Source organism: Astatotilapia calliptera, chromosome 18 (assembly GCF_964374335.1).
Source record: "Astatotilapia calliptera chromosome 18, fAstCal68.1, whole genome shotgun sequence".
Taxonomy (NCBI): domain Eukaryota; kingdom Metazoa; phylum Chordata; class Actinopteri; order Cichliformes; family Cichlidae; genus Astatotilapia; species Astatotilapia calliptera.
Genome location: NC_137439.1, coordinates 29,674,959 through 29,685,821, shown reverse-complemented (window position 1 = coordinate 29,685,821; position 10,863 = coordinate 29,674,959).

Here is a 10,863-nt window from a genome sequence, read left to right as displayed (position 1 = left end):
TTTAGGGACTTTCCTTGTTGTCCAAAAACGCATACACATACACATACACGCAAACCAGGTCAATGCAACTCCGTATATACAAGTATATAAATATATATATATAGAAGTGCCATCTCTTATTAAGTCTTCCAGAAATTCTGTTTGAGTGAAACTCATCATGAGATGTGATCTGTGAAGGAGAATCCAGGCTAGGAAGTATTAAAAAGTGTGCCGTAGTCTGTGTGTCCTATGGGTCGTAGCAATCTGCCCCATTCAGGCATGTTACCAAAAACATTTCCTAAGTTACCTGAGTCCTACACATGTTTTTGGTAACACATGTTTCTCAGAGACTGAAACGTCAGTCACTTACAGTCAGTGTAAACCTTTAATGTATTTACAGACATTTGTTTTTAAAAGCTCTGAGCCAAGCTGTGCTGTAACTGGCAGAGACAGAAAGCAGAGAAGATGCTGCTTCTTTCCAGAAGGAAAACCTTTTCATTGATGTAGTTTTACATGTAGCTGCATAGTACTGTCTCGCTAGACGTCTCTTTATTACCTCTCATTCTTGTAAACTTAGTAAATAGTAACGGCCGCATATGTTTATTTTGTACAAAAGAAGTGACACTACGGAATCACCTTTAACCGTGTTTACCATTCCTCATCTGTTACTTGACTTATTGTGGTTATGTCAGAGGGTGACACGCATTAGGGAGTGGACTCTTTAGCATGCAGGGTCGGGCTTCCCCGGAGACCAGAAGGCCTCTGGTAGACTGCTGTATAAGTGTGATGTCAGAGATTTATATGGTGGTGTGAAGGAAGAACAAGGCAAGGGTTTTCTGTTCACTCCTCCTTAGATGTTGTGAGATGCTTTTAGCTTGAAAGGCAAAGTTGTCTCTCCAGGTTCTTATAGTTTGTCAGATTATCCAGACTGGTTAAATGAGGGCTGTGATGTGCAGGCAGTGAACATGTTAGTATAATAAACCAAACTGTCTATTATATTCCCCATATTTATTTGTAGAAACCATATTCACTTTTTTGCTCAGAATTAGAGTAGAATATCGATGCCAATCTCATAGCTATAGTTGGCTTACATTAGCATAACAACTGGACTACAGCTAGCCCAGCGCTGTGCCTTGACTGGTGTCTCAGTCATTAACAGGCAACTTATTTCATTTTCGGTTTTAAAAAAAAAAGTAATATTAAGAAGAAATATAGCAAATTCATTTTTAATTAGTGGCCATTTGAAGAGCAGGATGTGAATTTTTCTACACAGTCACAGTTGCCTAAGCTAACGCTGTAAGCTTAGCTAACACAAGCTGTAGTGTATTCAGTCTTTAACTTTCAGTAAGAACTTAGAGTAAGCACACTCCCAAAAATGGTAAATGATTCAGTACATACCTATATCAGATGTATTTAAGCACAATGTCACCATGGACTTGCACATATTCTTGTGACTCTAGGAAAAGCGCAGAAAAGCTACATACTGCTTTATTGGAGGGCCTTCTTTTGACCGTGCCAGAGCACTTTCACAGCTTACTTCTACTCTTAATGGAACTGAGCCGTCATTAATTGCATCTGTGACCAATAAAATGTCAAGAAACAAGTTCAGGTCCCCACAGTTGTTTCTTCAGAAGCAGAAAGTGTTTTTTAGTATATCAGCGCAGTTGCTCCAGTAATCCACAAGATGGAGCACAAGATTGGGGGGTGGAAAAGTTGGCTGAAGAGGCTAAATATCCTGAAAGAAACATTAAGAGAGCCCAATAAGCACAGTGATCATTCTAAGATGAGCACAATTCTACTGATCGTATTTAAGGAGCTTTTGAACAGGAAAGGAAAGCTGATAGGAAGCTGTTCTTGTAGATGAACTTCAGTTAGTTAGCCGACTGTTTGGACCTTCTGGTTCTGATTTACTCCTAAACTATCAGGCTACATGTGGTTTTGTTTTTTTGGCAGGGGGGTGATTAGTGTTTATTTCTAATTAAATTACTCCAAAACCAGGTGCTCTGTGAAACAATACATTATCACCATCTGCTAACCTAGCTTAACCTACCACGTTGGATAGGTTAGAAAGTCTGCTTTATAGGTAAAGTCGTGCTTGCTGAAAAAGATGATGAAGAACTTGATTATTCTCAGTGTATGTCGGGACAGCTTGTAGCTCAGACCACGTCCTGTCTGTGATTGCCTGCCTCGTTGTGTTCATGTTGTAATAAGTGAAGATTAGCCAGCCTGCTGCAATGCTATCTCTATATATTTCAACCCTGGCCACCTCTGCTGGCCCCCGCATCTCCTCCTCACATTGTACAGTAATGTAAAGAAAAACGTATATAATCAGACTGTGCGTGTTTTACTTTGCTTTTATTTCTGGGGTGGGTGTTCATTTCTTTTCTTTCTTTTGGGGGGTTGGGTCTTGAGGGGCAGATATCGACTGAGGTTTTTTGTTGTTGTGTTTGTTGTTGTTGTTGTTTTCAGTTTTTATTTGTTTTGTTTTTTTGTTTTTTCCCCCTGATTTGTAGTGTAATGTAGAAAATGTCGAGTGTACTGTGTATTGCGTGTAGTGGATTAGCTCTAACTGCTGAGCCTGCATGTAGAGCAGGCGTAGTGTCAGTATTGATGTCCATGTACCTCTAATCTAGTCCTACTCTGCTAATCATATACAGTCTATCTTTTGTACTAAAAGAAGGACAAGTACATATTTTATCCTCTGATTTTAACCGTCGTTTATCCACGTTCAGTGACGCAACTTTTTGTTGGTTTTTGACACTGTATCCACAGAGAAATTCCGACGAAGCCAGCTGGTATTAACAAAAGCATTGCCAAACAAAAAGCTTTGTATTGAAACTTGAACTACAAAAGAGTGGTTAGTTTTTACTGTGTGCTCTGGTGTAGACAGTGGCAGCCACTACATGACAATGCTTTTTTTTTTTTTTGTTTTTTGTATGTGTGTGTGTTTAACAGTATTACATTGACTTTCATCTGTGCAGTGCCAACAGTCATACATCACTGTTTACTTTTAATATCCTGTGGCCCTCAGTGTGAACAGTTTGCCTTTTTTTCTGTGTAGTCCTTAAAAACAAAAAAAATTTATGAAATCAAAACACCAAAATTACTCAGCAACCACGATGGAATCGGCATCAGGAATACACAGTTTTTATTCTTGCGTGTAATGTTGTTTTGTGTGGAAATGTAGGCAAATTACATGGCATATGTTTCAGAAATGGGTCCATCTATTGTTTGGTTTTGATTAACTATGATTTCTTGATAACTGCATGAATAGAAAGATAAAACTTGACTACTTACCATCGCTTTCCACTGCTGGCGGCTGTGCAGAAAGTCACTGGTGTTGATGAAGAACATTGTAGTGAAAAAAACAAAACATTTTTTGCATTTTGCATTGCTTTCTCTGTGAATTACAAAACATTACCTCTTGTATTTCTTACTACTGGTCATAAAAGCATAATGTCATGTCACAGCACTTTAAAGAGATCATGAGTGTTTATATAAGCAACACAATGTATAAATATATAATTACAATAATAACTCAAACTTCCATTTTTTTTAAAAATTAAACAAAACAAGAAAAGTAAATCATGTCCGTTCAGTGTTCTGGCTGAAGGACATTGCTTTGTTGTTGATATGCCAATGTGAATTGTTTCATGGGTGGAGTGGAGGGGGAAAAAGCACAAGTAAAAAGAAAAAATGAAAAGAAAAGAGCACAGTTCTTCTGGTACCTTCTATCATATCTGTCTGTGTATCTAACCATGTCTGTTCTTCGTGTTCTTCAACCTTTAGGGCCAAAATTCATTGAAATGTCTTAGTCCTGTCAGCTGTGTATCGTAAACTGTTACAAAATGATAAATAAAATCTATTTTAAAGATCACTGCTCGGTGTTGTCTTTTAAACTTTTGTTGATTTTAATGCACGTGCATTAAAATAATGCACGTACTTTATATGTATGGAAATGACTTGAGCTACAACCCCCCCACCTCCCACACACACAAATCACAGTACAGAGGCTACAAGATTGAAATGTTCACATCTTTTTGCGAGTTGGGATGGGAATTGCTAAGAATTTAGCGATTCCGATTCTATTATTGATATCGCTTAAAGATTCAATACCTTATCAATTCCCTTATCGATTCTCATTGGCTCCACTTTGAGAGTCACCAGCATATCAAAGGCATTCATACAAATGAATTACATGCTGCGTGGTCAAATGTTTGAACATGTTGGAGGTATTTCCCCTCTTTGTTGTGATCAGCGTTGGGGTTATTACTCAAAACAGTTACTACACATGTTATACAGAACGCTCTTCTTAAAGGTAATGCAGTACGTTATTTAATTACACTAAGGAAAAAGACATTCGTTGTACTACTTTTTTCGTTACTTTCATGTTACTCTGTAAAATGATCTTAAACACACTGTCTCATAATTACCAATTAACCCTGTGATCTTTCCCTTAGTATTTAGGTATGAACATAAAGCCGACAACACAAACTTTAAAGCGATCGTCACAGTGATTCTACTGCAGAAACATGAACAGTTAGAAACAGGCTGCAGCCTTACTGCTCATCCGCTTCACTGCAAATGAAGGCTCACTTTATAACTGTGCTGGGCTTGGGTTTACCAATCACTCAGCTTTAACGTCACTCTGGCTTCTTGGCCAGATGGATGTTCTTGGCTAGCTTAGCGTTAGCATGCTGTCTGTACAGATGCTTGTGAAGAGCCGAAGTTATGTTAACAATTTAATCTAGATTTTTCTGGCCTGGAGCAGTCTCCACTTAATCCATCGCAGTCTCATCCTTTTGTGCAGTATGGACTAAAGTTAAAGTTGATAGCATGCAGTGTAAAATGCACCTTTACTCAGTTTGATACACTGTATTAGGACTAATGTTAGTTTTACATCTTTCTGCTGACAATTAGTTTGGACACACTGTTTCTGCTCATCCTGTTGCATCATATTTTGAAGATGTACAGATGGCCGACCAACTTTTCTTTAAGTCTCTGAACACAACAGCAAAACTTAAATCTTCCTTCCATTATCCTTGAACTTCTCGCAGTATATAGCTAGCCTTCCCTGAGCCTGGTTCTGCTAGAGGTTTCTTCCTGTTAAAAGGGGTTTTCCCCCCCACTGTCACCAAGTGATTGCTCATAGAGGTCATTTGATTGCTGAATTATTGTAGGGTCTTACCTTACAATATAAAGCGCTTTGAGGCAACTGTTGTGATTTAGTGCTATATATGTAAAATTGAATTGAATAGAGCCTTCGTGTTTAAAATTACAGTGTACAGCTACTAAATCAACACTTTGATTCAACTTGAGATATCATGTTTGCTTTATTTTTCATGAAATAGTAAAAGGTCACAGATCTAACCTGGTCATGAAACTACTTGTCCCTAAATTTTAACTTTCAGCCTCTTAACATGTAAAAGAATTGCTGCAATTCACTAAACACTTGATACTTTTTGTTGTTGTTCAAAAACCCATTTAATTTAAGCTGAAAGTCTGCACTAACTGTTTGATTTAAAATCCACTTTGGAGGTGTACTGAGGCAAAACTGTAAAACAATGTTACAATTTTAAGAACAGAGGACTTGTATCAGGATGAAAACTTTCATCACAGGAAATAAGGGGTTGCTCTGTAATTATTTTGAGTGGGATCAAACCAATCTTCTCCTCACTCTATGGGTCAAAGGGTCAAGGTTTACAATACAATGCCTAGAATTAAACATGGTGACTTAAGAAAGTCTTGGGAAATAAAGGGACTTTAAAGGGAAAGGGTATTAAACTGTAATTTCCACTGTTAAGCAAAATTTTCAGTCTTGCTAACCTCTTAACATTTAATTCTTTAACACGGCTAAGCTTAGATCCATTTTCTTCTTCACGCTTTTTAAATAGTGCATGTACAGTGATTCAACATATATGCACCCATGCCAATGAAGCTGCACAGGTGATCACTTACTCCACTGTATGTCCTGGATGCTGGACGTAATGATCACACTACCCATGTGGAGTCAGAAGAGGGCAGTATGGCTGTAAATATAAAAGAAAATCATCAACACATAGGCAAAGCTTTACCCTTCTTAGTCAGCACTGATGTGAAGAGTACAAGCAAAAGATGAGCAACAAAAAGACACATTTTTATTCATGTGGGGGGAAAGATTGTAGCTTTCACTTCTCTTTTATTTGGATATGGATATTTTAATATCTTAGTTGAGTCCTAAAATGAAGCCATGCGTGGTGGTGTAATGTTCATCGACACCTAAGATACAAAAGAGATGCCTTTAGAGCCTTCTGTCTTATTTATCTTCACTGGTACAACAGCCCCAAAAACCATCCTTGATATATAACCTGTATTACTAAGTTCTCATTCATCCATTTGTTTCACTGGCATAAAAATATCTCATCATTGATCTAAGGAAACTCATAAACACAGTACAGTGCGTAACTGATTAATGGCTCAGGGATTGTAAGGTTTCAGAATTAGCCTGAGGATATAAAGATTTCTTCAGTGTTAAATTAATTACATTATAGTCATCAGTAAAAACCTTTCAAAAAAACCCTCAGTTAATAGCTCAGTTGTAATATTTCTAGATTCTGTTTCAGCATTTTTGCTAAAGTTTGTGCCTTTTCATCCAAATGAAGGCTTGTAGTGTGAATGCTTCCAAAATGTTTTTTATATTTATGCTGATATTCATTGCATTATATCAGATACATCCACCGCTTCTGTCCTCTTCCAAAACCTTTGTAACACATCAAGATATCATAAATATCAAATCTTTTTTGTACACATCAGACAAGATTCTGAGATAAGCAGCCCAGTAGTCACCATAGGTGCAGTATGTAACCTCGACAGCACATTCTCTTCATTTGTGAGGCATCTTGTCGCAGACCAAAAGCATTAACCCCACTGTGCTAAGAGACCAAAATCCAAAGGAATCATCGACTGAGACTGATGACTGCCGGACCCCGCAGCAATTTGGGCTAAAGTGGCTGAAATGTCACGTAGGATAGATGAATGGACACATCAGATTCATCATCCTTAAAATGTTCAGTGAGGTCCTTCATCAAGTGTAATCAGAAAAGGGCAGTGAGAGTGTGACTGTAAGACCCAACAGACTCTTTTACAGGCACAGCAACTGCAGCCAAGCTATTTTATCACTGGGTCATAACATCCATCATGAGTACCACCAGACTACAGGATTAAGCTACATAATGAACACAACTAGATGTCATTGGCTTGTTAGCCGCTAACACACACACACAAGGCTTGTTATTCTCTTTGCTGGTGAACTATCAGGTCTGCTTATAAGTTCCAGAATCCCATCAGTTACAGCAGTTTTGTTAGAAAAACAACATGATGCAATGAAGTGCCTCATAGCTGCTGAATTCTAAGTACCTTTCTGGACAGTAACAGACAGAGGACAACTGTGGAGGCGTAACTGCTGATTGTTATCCACGAATACTTACCATATTCTACTGAGAACAGCAGTGGAGTGTTGCAGCCTTTGTTTTGAGGGGTGGCTGAAGGACATTTCCCAGACTGAGGTTTTCATTTTTGACAGAAAGTAATTTTGCTGCTTGTGGGTCTATTGTTGCTTGTTGTTTGAAAGGTGACTTTAGTTCTGGGAATCCATCTTACGAGAAAAACAGCCTTCATTCAGGGTCACAGGCAAGCAAGCTATTGGTCCTTCACCTTTGTCAGGAGTAATATATGACATACCCACTGCTGTGACACCTTTATAATACTGCGGGCCACATGAGTAAGTTCAACCTTAAGTGTTAACCTACAGTATATTTTGTATAATGGATCCATTCTTTAAATCATTTGTCAAATAAAAGCATGCAACTTTTTTCTCCTTTTTTAAAAGAGAACTCTTTTATGAGCCTTTTTATTTCAAAAACCTTGGCTAACCTTGGCTAATTAGCATAGTTATATATTCTGTTGATTAGCAGCAGTTGCTGACCTCAGAATAAGTTCCACAAATATGACATATGGGAGGAATATAGAAAGCTTAGTTATACTAGTTTAGCTGATGTTTTACAGCTTGATGTAGGAACTGAATACTGAAGTATTGAATGCTAGCATGAAGTTAGCATGAAGCTCACACCACATTTTGGCCCGATTTTGTAACTTTTTGTTGGTTACAAAAGGTCAGGGGTCTAGAATCGAGCATTCCAGAGTGGGACACGACTCTTTATGTACAAAAAAGTGGCCAGGTGGAAATGAATATGGAAATGCCATTTATCCCTGCTGGGCTTAAGCCTAGCTATCGTGAAACATGTACGTCTCTGGACCAGGAGAGAAACCTAGAGGACATGCAAACTCTAGATTGTGGATTTGAACCCAGTGGTCTGTTGTTGTGAGGTAAGAGTGCTAACTGCTGCATCACTGTGTTACCTAGTATGGGAATGCATGATGTTTGCTCATTTATTCACTTAATAATTTATTAAGAAAGACAAATTTGCTGTAGTTCTGTGATGTTGTCTATGACAACATGTTACCAGAGATCAGGGTATGCTGAGAAGATCCTGCTGTGGAGAATGTGGTGGACAAGATGACATTACTGATGTAAGGGATTCTATATATTCTCCAGTAGTAAAAGTGAGTAAGTCTTACAGACAACTGCAACAAAAACATGTTACTGCAATGAAAATGTGATGCGAAAGTATCAAATAACCATTCAAGTTCAGAGATTTAACAGATGGAAAGGTTTTTAATTATTTACACCTATACCTATTACACCTAATACTAATGTTGACAGGCCCATTTATTATATTTTGGACCAAAAAGAAGTCCAGCTGCCTTCATTTCGAGCCCTTAAGAATATTATGACCTAAATTACTGTGGACCGACACAGAAATCAGTGACTATGACATCAGTGATTTGTGGCTCAAGGATAAACACTGTAGTTGGTGATTCTAATACATAATTATATTTATGAATACAAGAATGTTGCTTTCATTGAGCTGTTCATGAAACAAGTCCCTGTTAAATAGCTGATCTGTCATTTGATTTTAAGTCATAATTTGTTACATGGCAATATCTTTCCTAAATTAATTGCATTATATTTAAAGCCTTGAACTTTTTGAACTCTCACAAGCTAAAATGAAAATAAACCTACCCTCAGATAAATCTAGTTTTAGAATAAATAAAATATTAGAAAAAAAATAACATGTACTGGCTACCATGACTACCTTGTGAAATCCATATTTGAATCCCCAATATTGACTTTCTGGCTACCTCCATCTTGGTGTTTTGAAACCACATGTGAGAAGTAAGGGCGTAGATCTGACTGGGAAACCGAGGACACTCCACACTCTTAAGGCAGGGACTTGTTGTTTACAATCAGAAATCTTTTTAACAACCAGAGAAGTCGCCCCCTGATGGTTGTTAAAAGAATACAAGTTTAAGACACTCCAGCTTTGGCTCTGAATATTTCGATCTCAAAAACTTTGTTGTTCTCTTGTTATTTTTTACAAATGACCACACGTCCATTTTCATAAGCTTGGTAGTTGTGGCTAGTAAACATGTCAACCCGATGACTGCACTTGATCATTACGTTTGCCTCTTTTTAATTAGCTGATTTGTATTTATAATTGGTAAAAACTACTGATTTAATTGACGTAGCACTTACTTTGTCTGATTCATTCAGTAATGTAGTGTAGCCTTGTTCAATCTGTCTGTGTTGCTGACAGATTTGAACACTGTCTGAGCATTATGTTGGCTGAGCTGAATGTTCAGCCGCAAACCTGTCAGTCTCCCAGTAATTGCTTTGCCACTCTGTATTTCTTTTCGGATTACCAAAAGATAGTAGAACATGTCAGCTGTTAAATTGAAGGAAAACAGTCTCTGTAGTAAGCTAACAACACAGACTTTATTGAATTAACATAGTGTTGTCTTTGCCAAGGTTTTCACAATATGTCCATCTCAGGAAAAGTTAATTCCTGTTTCCTGAAGGGTGACTCAGCATATCTCTTATGAATTAAAGAACAGCGAGTGTTGTTGTTGGTGCTGATGCAAATATTTATAGAGCATGTGGGGAAATGTGTTTTCTTGGCACTGCATTAGCGTTTAAACCCCACATGTGCCAAGTCTGTTGTTACCAAACCTCTGATGCCAGAATAGAGTGAAAATAATTCTTCCTAGGGTTTTTCTTGCTCATATGACCTATTATTTTATACAAAAAGAACATTTAAACCACTTAACATCTTGATATCTTCTGAATATTGTTGTTTGTGGGTATAAGTATTCATGTTGTACAAAAACCCTGCAATGCAATGGTCTGGTGGATGTTACCTCCCAACTTTTTGGGGGTAAACACCCACTAGTAAAGTAATTAACTTATTTGCTAGGCCGAAGTTTGAGAAAGCCTTGACAGTGCTTAAGTCAACTGCATTAAGGTTTAGGTTGACGGGGGAGTGGGTTGCATAGGCCACATGTGGAAACTGAGAACTTGCTTAGACTTCCCAGGTCAGTCATTCTCTTTCCCTTTGCCGAGGTGTTGGGCTGTCATGCCCACATTGACTGATTCGGATCAGTGGGTCCTGCGAATTATTCTGGACTGCAGAAGGTTGGAGAAACGGACCGTTCATCACCTTAATGGAAGAGTATTGATTGTGGTGCAGAAGCACGACCCGTCTGCAATAGTAATGGACTTCCTGAAATCACAAATGAAAAGGCATCAGGGGATATCGAGGAAGATGGGAGACACTGCTCCCATGATTGTTAGCACCTTGTTATCTGTTTGGATGTGTGAGTGCCAGGCAGCACCATTTTGTCTAATAATGTGCTCACATAGATAAACCTATTAAGGGATCAGTTCTCCATAACATGAAAAATCTAAATCTACCAGACTGGAAGCGAACCCTATCTTGTAGTGCTGAC